General features: G+C 42.8%; 1 long non-coding RNA gene across 1 annotated transcript; it reads left to right on the forward strand.

The window, feature by feature from the left end:
* The first annotated feature begins 3,862 nt into the window (after positions 1-3,862).
* LOC119841083 lies at positions 3,863-12,636 on the forward strand. Its single transcript, XR_005288408.2, has 3 exons — positions 3,863-4,226; positions 4,324-4,511; positions 11,503-12,636. It is a non-coding gene; the product is annotated as an uncharacterized LOC119841083 (long non-coding RNA).
* Positions 12,637-13,684: the final 1,048 nt, after the last annotated feature.

The following is a 13,684-nucleotide window of genomic DNA, read 5'->3' on the forward strand; positions in this document are numbered from 1 at the left end:
AAAATGCTTGCACGATCCCCTGTGAAGCTAAACAGAACTCCATTATTTATACTATCATTGCTGCCTGTGGCTTTAAGAGAAAGTAGATGAGAGAGTTAATGGTAAAACAAACTTGTTTTTCAAATTAAAATATTTCCTTGATTATCAGAATGTCTTCGGGACCTTAAGTTTACATTTGTGAGCCTGTGGATCTGACACTCTAATAAGAAGTAGTAGGATGGCCTTTGGGAAGCTAGACCACAGTCTTTATGAGCTAAATTGCATACATGCTTTTGAGCTTTCATGCAAAGGAAAGGAAAGGAAGTCCTCCAGCTTTCCCAAAGTCTGCTGGCTCTGCATACCCAATAGGATAAAAGTTCTTTTTACCCTAGAGTCTCAGGGTCTGATTTTCCTCTTGCACTGGGTATTACATGGTGTAACTCCACTGAATTCAGTGTGGTTGCTCAATTTACACTAGTGTAAGTGAAAGGAGATTCAGGCTCTTACATTTGATGATAAATCATGTCTTACAAAAATGTGACACTTTTAAGTCTTATGCTTCAAGCCTTTCTTACCAAGAAAACCATATGCACTGAAGCCCATGAGCACTTACAGTATGAGTGTCAATTCAAAGACTTCAGAAGGGTAGCCATGTTAGTCTGTATGATCAAAAACAATGAGGAGTCCATGTGGCACCTTAGAGACTAACACATTTATTTGGGCATAAGCTTTCATGGGCTATAACCCACTTCATGAGATGCATGGAGTGAAAAATACAGTAGTCAGGTATAAATATACAGCACATGAAAAGATGGGAGTTGCCTTACCAAGTGTGTGTGTGGGGGGGTGTCAGTGCTAACGAGGCCAATTCAAGTAGGGTGGATGTGGCCAATTTCCAACAGTTGACAAGAAGGGGTGAATATCAACAGAGGGAAAATTACTTTTTGTAGTGCTAACGAAGCCAATTCAATCATGGTGGATGTGGCCCATTCCCAGCAGTTGACAAAAAGGTGTGAGTATCAACAGAGGGAAAATTATTTTTTGCAGTGACCTATCCACTCCCAGTCTTTATTCAGGCCTAATTTGATGGAGTCCAGTTTCCAAATTAATTCCAGTTCTGCAGTTTCTCTCTGATGTCTGTTTTTGAAGTTTTTTTGTTGAAGAATGGGCACTTTTAAGTCTGTTATTGAGTGTCCAGGGAGACTGAAGTGCTCTCCTACTGGTTTTTGAATGTTACAATTCTTGATGTCTGATTTGTGTCCATTTATTCTTATGTGTAGAGACTGTCCAGTTTGGCTAATGTAAATGGCAGAAGGGCATTGCTGGCACATGGCATTTATCACATTGGTAGATATGCAGGTGAATAAGCCCCTGATGGTGTAGCTGATGAGGTTAGGTCCTATGATGGTGTCCCTTGAATAGATATGTGGACAGAGTTGGCAACGGGGTTTGTTGCAGGTGGAGGGAATGGGCCACATCCACCCTAATTGAATTGGCCTCATTAGCACTGACCCCCAACTTGGTAAGGCCACTACCATCTTTTCATGTGCTATATATTTATACCTGCTTACTGTATTTTTCACTCCATGCATCTGATGAAGTGGGTTAAAGCCCACAAAAGCTTATGCCCAAATAAATTTGTTAGTCTCTAAGGTGCTACAAGGACTCCTTGTTGTTGTTTTTATTAATTCAAAAAATGTCCTGCAACTCCCCTTCCCAGCCACTCAACTAGCTCAGCAGGGCACAGAAGAACTAAGGTATTTTAAGGTCAAATCATGCACTATAAGGTTTGTCATGAGGCGCAGAGCTGAATGTGTGCATTGTTTACTTGGTTCAATACTGTATATTTTAATTACATTTGTCTGAAAGGGCCTTAATCCTCCCATACCCTGTTGATCTGGCTGGCCTTGAGGAAGCTGGACTTGATTTAAGTCCCTGGAACAGATGCTGTTTCTGAGAGCACAGGTTTCAGAGAGGAGGCCCAGATACAGAAGGCTGTGCTTTATTAAGTGAGTCTGACTCAGTTATATGGGAATATGCAGTTCCTGCAAATGATATACATTGCCATATTTGTGAGATATGAATCTATCCTTTCATATCTTTTGATCCTTTCTCTGCAGCTGAGAATCTAGTTTTATGCAGATCCTGTTAGAAATGCCAGAATTAGAGATGCCACAGGAAGAACTGATGGGGCAGATCCAGAGTCCATTGCCATTAAGGGAAGTCCTTTCTTTGGCTATAGTGGACGTTGGATCAGGCCTGTAAGAGCACAGTGTTGAGTAGAGCTGCCTAAAGAATAAAGCAGGTTCTCCAGACGAATCCCCAGCTGGCAGTTTCTGCAGCTGCATGATTTTTTTTTTAATCTATTGTTGCCATGAGTAACCCGTCAAATGCCTAGAAATGAAAGAGATTAGAAAAGTTTGCTTACTTTGTGCATTTCACTGTCTCGTGAACAGTCAGTTACTTTTCTGGTATTTGTGTGGGTCTTTCACACAGTAACAGAGGAGAGAAAAACATTTAAAGACAGCAAAATATCTCTGTAAAGTAACCAAAATCAGCAGGGTTTTTTTCAGGGGCAGATGCAGTACCTGAAACTCCTTTAAACTAATTTTTGGAAACTGACTAGATTTCAAGTGGAAAGTGCCCCTTGAATTTAAAGCTTTGTAAAAACCATGATTTTTTACATTTTTCTTACCATATAAACTCATCTTCATTTAAAATAGCTTCCTTAAGATAGAAGTTAGTATGGAGATTGTACCGAGATACAATAGTTTGTTGTTTTCCTGGACTGTATGAAATGGGGATACGCAGGGGTAATAAAAGTAGTTCAAATAGCCATGTACTTCTGATATATACAAAAGATCATGGTTGGTGCATATGAGTGCTTGATCTGCATTTGTATATTTCATTGTGGAGACATAAAAATGTTTGTTTAAACCTCTCCTTCATTGTCCCAGGTAGGTTGTTGGATATGCAGGTGATCACCACTAGATGTTGAAAGCACTGTACAGCACTCTGGTTTCAGCAGGAAAGCGTTAGCCGTAATGAAGCATTTCAGATGTCTGGATTTTTTGTATGCCTAAAGCCATTCACTCTGTTTTTTGTTTGCCTTTTGCAAAGCACTGAGGCATTCAGACAAACTCTCTAAAAAATTTAAAAGAAATGGCAGAACATGTTAATCCTTGTTGTGTTATATATCTGTCTGTCAGAGACCAGCCAGTCCTATAGCATGTGTTCTGTCCCAATGACTTGCTAATCTAAAGCACATTAATCCAAATGAAATGGAGTTTGCAAAGTGATTGTGTCTTGTAGCTTTAACTATAACAGTGACAAAGCTTTCCCATATTTTCAAACCCTCACTCCAAGATGCAATATAATAACTACTTCATTTGTGAACTCCCTTGCTCCTATTGGAATAAGTCCATCATCTTTCTGAGAATTGGGTCTAGGGATCCTCCAGCTCTTTTACAGAGTCTTAACCTGTCCTATAGCTCATACAAGATGGTGGCCATCAAGTGAAGTCTTCTGGGGGAAATCACTGTGCTGTCTGAAACATCAGAAAAGGCCTTGGTACAAATCACAATGAAATAGGGCCTGATTGTCAAAAGCACCCTGCAAAACATTTCCCCTTTTTTACCTTTGCAGGTGTTAATTCTTGAATTGAAAGACAACTGCTAGACTGTTTGGAAGCGTGATGGGATGTTTACACCACACTGGCACAAAAAAGGTTAACTGGAGGTGAGATTTCAATTAAGGTACCTGGTTGCACCTGAAGGATTGGTTAACTCCAATTACTGATGAATCCCAGCTGGGAGAAGAGCTGGGGTTACTATAAAGAAAGGAAGTATAGCTCACAAAGGAGTTTTTACAGTCTCTTTCTGGGATCAGAGAGTGGAAAGTACCTGGGAGGTGCTCTACTGAGGGCTAAAAGAGGGATGCAAAGTCAAGCCTGAGGAGTGTAGAATGGGGGTTATATTAATATGCTTATTCTGGGATTTACTGAGGGATGTGAGAGGAGATCCCTGTGAATCCAAGCCCCTGCAGGAAGGGTAAGCTTGAAGAAGCTGTGGGAGAGCCCTGCTTGTAGGTTTGATAGGAAGAAGTTTAGGAAGGTAGCATCAAGGTGTTGGAAGGATTGAACCTTGACTGTCTGTCTTGGGGTCCCTGACTGGAATCCAGTGTTGAAGGTGAACCTGGGCTCTTCTGTCTGCCATGGGTGAGGTGGCATAAGCCCTTGAGAAGGGAAGGTATGACAGGAAGCCCTGAGGAAGGGGTATATGACCCGCTGTGGGCTGGATGGAGAGATGGGACGCTTATCTGTGGGATTTCTTGTTATTCTGAAAGGGGTGCAACTAAATGCTGACCTGGCTGAGTTATAAGAAGAGGGACCATGGCAGGGCTGGAGCGGCTGTTGGGTGCTACATGGAGAAGGAACCTGCTCTGCTGTACCCAGCCAAGAGGGAGTGTACCAGCAGAGGGAGACATCTTTGACATTCTCTAGAGGTCAAGAGCTATGACGAAGACTCTCAAAAGTAAGTTTGGGTGCCAAGCTTGTGATGTTTTAAAAGGCCCTTTCTTTCAGAGGGTTTCTGTGCTTTCTGAAAATCAGGCCCCTTTCAGGTGTCTCAAGCTCAGTTGCTAAAAACTGAGGCACCCAGAATCACTTGTTGTGTTTGAAAATCTTGGCCTTTTCCTCTAAATGTTGGTGATTGTTAATCTGGCCCCTATTTCAATTCTCTCCTCCCCCCCCCCCCCAAAAAAAAAAAAAGGTTTCTAGCCCTTATGGTTCTGGAGCACAGCTTGAACATATGATCCCTGAAGGCTAAACAAGACACACACAAATAACCCAGCATTTAGTTTTAAAATCTCATTATACTTAAGCCAACCTCATGATACTTTGAGGCCTGACTCATTATTTTTGCATGCTTGGGGCTGGTTAATGCATGTCAGTTTTTGGAACCTCAGCTTGACATTGGGCCTGATAATTCAGAGGTACGGAGCACCCACAACTCCTATTTCCTTCGGTGGGTGCTCGGCCCCATGAAAATCAGGCCCTAGGGTCTCAAGTTGAGCAACCACAACTGGAGGTCACAGTTTGAAAATGTAAGCCTTTCTCCTCCTTCAGAATAGATGTGCTACCCTCGAGCCACAGCACAGGGTTACATTCAAACAACTGCAGAGCTCTGTTCTATTACAAAACTTACCTGTAAGGAAAGCTTGACTCATCCTAGTATTTACAGTTCTCTAAGGTTCATATTTTTGAACTTTGGTCTCCTAGTTGTGGTGAAAACACTTCCAAAGTCTTACAGGGGAGTTGAGCTCTGTGCTACATGGACCAAGAGGAGCAGCAATATGCTTCCATTAACCCAGGATGGGCTGGTTTGCCCCCAGTGTGGGTTAGAGAAGCCATGATGTTCTACTATAGGTAGGGCCCTACCAAATTCATGGTCCATTTTGGTTAATTTCATGGTCATAGGATTTTAAAAATTGTAAATTTCATGATTTCAGCTTTTTAAATCTGAAATTTCATGGTATTGTAGGGGTCCTGACCCAAAAGGAGGAGTTGGGGGTCACAAAATTATTCTCGGATGGGTTGCGGTACTGCTACTCTTACTTCTGCGCTGATGCTTGCAGTGGTGCTGCCTTCAGAGCTGGGCGCCCAGCCTGCAACCACAGCTCTCTAGCTAGCAGCTCTGAAGGCAGCACAGAATCAAGGATGGCAATACTGTGACCCCCTTAAAATAACCTTGCGACCCCCCCCGCATCTCCCTTTTGGTCAGAACCCCCAATTTGAGAAATGTTGATCTCCTCCCGCCCTGTGAAATCTGTATAGCATAGAGTAAAAGCCCACAAAACCAGATTTCACAGGGGGAGACCAAATTTCACAGTCTGTGATGCGTTTTTCATTGCCACGAATTTGGTAGGGCGCTAAGTATGGATTATTGCAGCACTGGAGAATGGTTGGGGTGTAAGCAATTACCTGATGTGGCTTGGAATGCGTTCTACACTAAGGTCTATGTAGGTGAAAAGGAGATGTAGAGAAGAGATTAGTGTCCTTGTTATCTTAACTGCATCACCACAGAGGCAGAAAGAATTAAATAAAGTTCAGTGCTAACCTGAAAGAGGTGTCCTCTTTGTTCCCATGACCCAGTATGGGACTAACGCTAATCAAGAATAGCTTTGTGTTTTAATTATTTGTATTATCGTAGCATCTGTGAGCCCCAGTCATGGACCAGGACCACATGGTGCTAGGGGCTGTACAAACACAGAACAAAAACAGTCCCATTAAAATAAATTGAATCTACAACCAAAGGGTCAGTATTTGTGACACACGCACAAACTCATGGAATCCGTGAATATTTGAATGCTTTCTGTTTTCGTGATGCATTTGGCCTCCTGCTGGGAGGATGGTTCAGGCCAACCTGGAAACAGGGTAGGGTTAAACCTCAAGCTAAGGTGAGGACTCAAATTTAGTATTAGGCTTTTTATTAGGATCAGTCCTCGCGCGATATTTGTCAAGTACCCTCTAAAACCAACCTACATATCAACTGTCAAGGGTGTGATATACACCAAGTTGAAGTAGTTCCTGGTAAATGCGATTCCTATTTGTTGTTCACGCATGTAATATATGGTATTCACCTTGTACCTAGGCTAAAGACAATAAGAGCGTCACATACCTAAGCAGGACTTAGGATAAGTTCTACTTAATTGCTTGCTTATAAAATGTTCAAGGAGAATTACTCTAGCATGTGCAGAATTTGTTCTTTCATAATTTATAGCCAGAGAAGTTGCTTTATTTTTGTGACACAGTAACAAGGCTTTTCTGATACGATGGCTTATTTCTAAATGTGCCTTTCCCACATTTCTTTGTTAGCAAACTCTCCTATATTATCTGTTTTGTCTAAACCTATAAAATAACTGTCAAGCTGCTCTCTGAAAAGGCTCCAAGTAACCCAAGTTTGAGTGGGAATAGTGGTGCTCTGGTCTCTGAGGGGTTAACTTTAGCTTAGTTTCCCCCAACCCTTCCACATACACTCAGGTGGAAGGCCTATAAGACTAGCAGCTTGCAAGGGAGAATGACTTTGGGAAGACAGGCTCCTCACACTTGGGTTGCAGGGCTGGGTTGAACCCCATGCTGGGCAGTTTTCTGTCTATTTTATGGCTTTCAAGTGTTTTTCAGTCTTGTTTTAGACACCACCCTCTCTTTTTCAACAAAGAACCTTGAAGAAAAGGCCTTGAGATGGATTCTAGGCCCTGCTACATCCACTTTACTTCAGTGGCATGAAGGGGCTGCAGCAATCCTGGGGAATACCTCCAGTGGAGCAGGGCCAACATAGGCAGCCCTATGCTGCCCTTCGGGGCAGGCTAGGAGTGAGACTGGAATATGAAAGCAGGAGGGGTCTACAGAACAGCTCACAGGGAACCAGGTAAGGCTGCCCTAAATGAGAGTAATACCTAGGGCTGCTTTAATTTGTGCAAAGGCCATGCAGCCCAGAGAGCAGCCTAGTATTAGGAAGTAGCAAAGCCAGTTTGCGGCCATCTTCCCTCCACCTGCTCCTTTGCATCTCTGCACCTCCTGAGAGGCACAGCACAGAATCCGACTGGGTCCCTGGCTGACAGTTGTGGGTTTTTTGTTTTTTTTTAAACAAGTCAAAAGCTGTAGGCCCCTTTGCCATAAATGAAAATGATGTATTTGGTGGAAAAAGTTCAAACAGCAAATCTATTTGCTCGTGGACAATTTGCAAACGGAAAGAGGTGCAATGCATTTGATGCATCATTTGTTGGGAACTATTCACCATCTCTACAAGTGAGTGATAAACCATCACAGACAGGTGAATAAAACAGGCCTGTGTGGGGTGAGCATAAATGTGAGTGCCAAATGAGAGACTAGGTGCAGGAGGGAATATCTTTTATCAGACCAGTTGCTATTGGTGAGAGAGACAAGTGTTTGCAGTTTCACAGAGCTGCTCTTCACAGCTAAAGAATAAAAGATATTACTTCACCAACCTTGTGGTTACAACACTGCATATGCTAAATGACTGCTCTTGTAACAAGGGGCAGTTTGGAGACTAGGGCATGGTTGCTCTCTGGGGCAGATTGACCTCCCAGTCTTCCATTCGGCCCTCGGCATATTTTTAGAGGAAATTTAAAAATTGTCTAGGGTCTAGTAATACAAGTTTCTTCAACTGCAGTCTTCTACTCCCTCCCCAGCAGAGACTCCTGCATCTCTTGCCCCTTCCTACACTTGATTGCTGCCAAGGTCACTGGGAGAAACCTGTGCAAAGAGTGTCTCATGATCATGCTGGTCAGATGTCCCCTGCGCTGAGCATCCGGGTTAGCCTTGAACTCAGATAGCATGTGGAAGGTCTCTATGGCATACCTGCTGATATGTCCTGACAGCTCACTAATGATACAATTGGATGGTATCTTAATTAGAGACCTGGGCTGTGAATTTATCATTCTAAACTTCCCCTCCCTGGGTAAAGCATTAACTATCTTTTCAGTGTTGGACAAGAATGGTTGGACACAAAGTTGTCCATAGCATGGACAGAGCTGCAAAAAGTTGGGTTGATTCAGAATGTCCAGCCATTGCAACTCCTTTGACATTGCAACTCCTATTTCTCACAGGTGTAAGTGAGAGCAGAACCAGACCTGTTGTTTCTTATGTTTAAACCAGTGCTTAGTTTTTCTTCTGCTTATTGAGCTGCTGCTGAGCTTAGAGGAGAAAAAGCAACTGACATGAGGCCAGGAAGTCAGTTGCTACAGGAGAAAAGGATTAAAACAGGTGGGATTCATTAATAAAATAATAATATAATAAAGCTCTTCTACAGTATGTTTCATCAGTAGATAGCAACTTTACAAAGTAGATGAATATCATTATCTCCATTATACAGATGGGGAAACTGAGGCACAGAGCCCAAAGTCATACAACAGACCCATGACAAAGAACAGAGAACCCAAACCTCCTGTGTCCTATTCCACTGTTCTAGCCACCTGGCCACACTGGGATAGGCAGCAGGGTGCCTGAAAACAGCTGCAGATTAGTCTGAGTGAAAAAATAAAAATGCACAGAAGGGAAAAAAACACTTTAGGATTTTAAAATTCACCAAACAACATAAACCAGAAGAGGATAGTGGAAATATAGTGGAATCCCATTGATCTCTCCTACTGTAGATCCCTTTATACCTCCACCATACATTACAATCTCACTCAACATAGCCTAACTCCAGCCTCTGTGAGATTTAGATATATTCTCCATACTCATACAGACAAACATGTCTCGGTAAATTCTAGAACATGCTGGTTGAACATTAGAACACGTAAATGGCCTGGCATTGTTGGAGGTAGTCGTTAGGATTACGTGGCTCAGTGTGATGGTGATGGGTAAGTAAAGGTGTGGATTGTACTTGGTTACACGCTGGAATGGAGGAGGAGGCTGTTGTGGAATCAGCAGTCATTGAATGTTAGGGTATTTTGATGACTGAAAGAGTTGAGGTTGGTGTGGATATTAATGTTGGCTCAATTAGTAATACCCTTGATAGGAAACCACTTGAGCATCCTTAACTCTCAGTATGTCTATGCTGCAAATAACCTGAGTTAAAATAGTAGTGAAAACACAGCTACCTGGCCTTTAACTCAAGTTAGCCCTTGAGTTCAACCCCAACTCCCTGTAAGCGTTGCCTTGAGCTGCTAACCTGAGTTAAAAGCGGAGGTGCTGTGTCTTCACTGCTGTTTTAACCCAGGTTAGCTAAGGCTGCTTAGCTAATCAGTTAAGAATAAACCTTTTATTTGCTGTGCCGACATACCCTTAATTAACGGTTTTGTGTAGTATTTACTTAAATGATTAATTTAATATTACTGATAACATCTTCTATCTTTACAATGAATGAAGATGAATGTAGGAAAAGACAAGTCTCATCATTTTTTACAAAGTTTTCCATATAGAAACAATTATTTTGTTCAAAACATCATTGGTAAACAAGTCAATTATTATAATTTAGCTATTGATATTATAGCTAAGGATTTTATCAGTAGACATCAATAATTAAGTATTTACACTGGATATAGAAATCTGACATTTTTTTTAAAAGGAGTTCAAGTTCACAAGGCAATCATTAACAAAGATTAAAAAATACAGCTTGCATCTCCTGGCACAGCGAGATATCAGTCAATATAATTTCAGTAAGATATCAGTTATTGATATCGGATATTCAGTAAGATATAGTTACTGCTATTACAGTCCATACCTGGTAAAGTAGTAGTAGATGGGAAAATGTAGTCGGGGTATGTTAGAAACTGAATCCAACAATTTGTACTTTCACTTACAAGCATTGATGATAACTTCACTTTAAGTTCAAGGTCCTTCAGTAGTAAAAGTCATTTTGATAAGTACTTGTGTTTGAAAATACATATAATCAATAATATCATTGCCCATCTGCTTAGCAAGGTATTAATCTACTTCTTGAGTAGACAAACTACGAGTCCAAAGATAAACATATTGCTTCATTATGTTTTTATTATCATGCAGCTATATGGAAATCTGTGTGAAACATTCACTGTTTTTTCCATACACAAAAGCAAACGTGCTTACAGTCTGACTTATATATTTTATAATAAAGGAACAAGACTAGGCCTTGTTTGGCTGGAAAATTGTTTACATTGGTCAGTAGTGGTGCAGTGGCACTATTTTTAGTAACGGTGTCATTGCTAGTATTGACAGGAGACGGGCACAAAAACGTCCCGAGTTTTGTCAGTGCTATATCTTACACTGTTAGCACCAGTGCTAGAGAAAAGTGCAACACTGTCTAATATAGATGTATGTTATTAGTCTGGCTCCCCTCGGCAACAGCCTGCACTGAACTGAGTATTAAATGTCTGCTAAACTCTATTCCCAGGAAAAGTGCTCAGAAATATAAAGCAGCCCTTTGGCTGGGAGGGATCTGACGCTGAGTGGCTTCCACCTGGCTCCCAAATATTGTCTACATTTGGAAAGCTCTCAGCTGCGTTTCTATGGCTATAGCTTGCTCTAGGCAGTCCTCCAGGACTAGCCTTAAAGATTCCCCCTTGAGTGTAGTTCCCAGCTGTCCATGGCCACAGATATGGTGAGAGCAATGCCAGGCAGTGTGATGTGTAGTGCATCACTCTTTGACCGTGTGTAGTTTGGGACTATGCTGTAGGTGGGAAGAGGCAGAGTGGGGATGCGGGGCAGGGGGGAAGAGGGAGAGTGTGTTGGAGGGGAATCTTGAAGTGGGTGCTCTAGATGGTGTGGGCAAGGAATTTAAAGGGGGGATGTGGAGGAAACTTGACAGGAGCCAGTGTGGGGTGGTGAGTTGGGAAATCCAGGGGGAAGGAAAGGAACAAACTTGGGGTGGGGGGAGAGAAGAGGATAGATTTGGCAAGGGGTGGGAGATGGGGAAGTGAAGAATTTGTGAGGATAACTTTTGCAAATGAGGTAGTGTATATATTATTCAAATTAGGACATGGAGGTTTTATGTAAATTATACAAACTTTCTGTACCCACAGGCCTGGGAGAGACAGTGCACAGAAAACACAAAGCAATAGTGTTCTCAACGCAGCCACCAAAGCACCACCCCTGAGACCTGCTCGGGCTCAGCCTGCTTTCAGGCTCTTTTGTTGAACCTGTGCACATCAGCTCAAGCCTTCAGCAGTATGGACCTCTTTCCTCTCCACTCAAGGAACAGCAAAATGGCTGCTCACACTACCAGTGGCAGGCTGTACTGAGGTATGGCGGATAGGTAACCACTGGCCTGATTCATTATTTTATCTTGAAGATAAAAAAAACCCCTCTATTTCCTCACTTTCTCCTCCTGTGGACCTCCTCCATACTCATTAGTTATCTCTGTTCCCTGCATTGTGAACTGTCCACTTACATCTTCAAATAAGGTGACTTAAAATGGATGCTGTAGAACATGGTCTACCCAGTGCAACATAGTGATAACCTGATTGCCTTGGCTTACAAAGTCTGCTGAGGCTGACAGCTATAGTCCTGTGTACTGATCTCATCTCACTTCAGTGCCCTTGCCTGCCTCTGACAAAGATATGAGAGCTGCGGGGTGTCTCTACCACAGAGCCAGGCAAGGGTGTAGTCCTGTGCTATGTTCTTTGTCTTCCATTTTACAAAGAGTTTGATCCAAAACCAGAGTACCGCAGTGTAAACGCTTCCAGGGCAAGCTCTCAGCTGAACTCTGAGCATGCACTGTTTTGTGCTGACACGCAGCCTTAGATCTCTGGGAGAATCATATTGATAAAATTGTATACTTCTCTTTGAATTTCAAAATCAAAAGAGAAACTGAAATCACCCCCTGCCATGCTCTGACTGCCCGCCACCATCATATTTGGCCAAGAAACTATTTGCTGTAGAAAACCATCAACCAAGAAATAATCTCCTGTCTACACCCGTTTAGAAAGCACTTGCTGTAGGGTAAATAAACTCCCAAAGCAGAGGACTCGGTCTACCAGAGAGGTAGAAATTCTATTAAGTGATGGGGAAATCAGAAATGTAATCCAATTCTCACCTTCTTCCTTTGCTAACTATTTTAAAATAAATGTAATACTGTATGTAATATTACTGGCTGAACACAAAGGGAGGAAAAATACAGTTCTGTAAAAATACCATGAAAATTCACCACCCCAAATTCAAATGCCATCATTAGCATGATGATGAAGGCAAACTAAAGACACTTAGCTTGCCATGGAAAAATTTACTTACCCCAGGCAAGTGGGAGAATAGACCTTCGTAAGGCTGAAAATACTGTATTAGCTAAATGCTATAATACACTTGCCAAAACTTTGAAACATGGCTCTTTAAAGTTTAACCATCAAAACCTAAACCTAAGCAGCAAAATAAACATGTGGATTGATTTTTCAGAGGGGCTGAGCACCTGCAGCTGCATGGTCTTCTGTTCAAACTACTCTCACTGTTTTCTAATGACCTCTTCCTAGACAAATCTCAAGGCCTGTACCCCATCCACATCATCCTAGGTCTTTCCAGTGGTGGCGGTAATGGGTTCCAGGGGGTGACCGCCCCCTGGCAGTCTTTAGGTGTATGTATGGCACTTTTTGGAGGCTGGAGAGTGAGCCTGTCCTGCAGGTTGGGCCTGGCTCTGGCTCCAGCTCCCTACTCTGGGCATTGCACCATGGTGCAGGAGGTCACTTTGGCCTGGCCACCCCTCCTTCATGATGAAGGGGCAGCTAGGCCAAACCTGAAAGGTGCTGTGACCTCGTGTGCCAGATTTCAACGTGTGGAGTGGGGAGCTGGGCCCAGCCCTGTGGTGCATTGGAGCCCTGAATGCTGGGTGAGTGTGGGGTGGGCTCGCTCTCCAGCCCATGACCCATTGCAAAACCTGGCTCTGCCCCTGGATCTCTATGCTGATTTTACATTGTCACTTGTAGAAATATAGGGCTGGAAGGGACCCTGAGACGGCATCTAGTCCATCATCCCTTTGGGCTGAGGCAGCGCCAAGTGAAAGTAAGTCATTCCTGACAGGTGTTTTTCCAGCCTGTTCTTAAAATTCAAACTTTCCTCAGTATGTTGTCCTCTCCTTTGACCTTCATGACTCTCTTCTCTCCTGGCTCTCCTCTTGCCTCTCTGATAGTGTCTTCAGCGTCTCTTTGAGTGGGTCCTCTTCTTTCCCACTGTTTGTGAAATTCCCACATGGCTCTGTCCTTGGCAGCCTCCTTTTCT

This window comes from Dermochelys coriacea, chromosome 12 (assembly GCF_009764565.3).
Source record: "Dermochelys coriacea isolate rDerCor1 chromosome 12, rDerCor1.pri.v4, whole genome shotgun sequence".
NCBI lineage: Eukaryota > Metazoa > Chordata > Testudines > Dermochelyidae > Dermochelys > Dermochelys coriacea.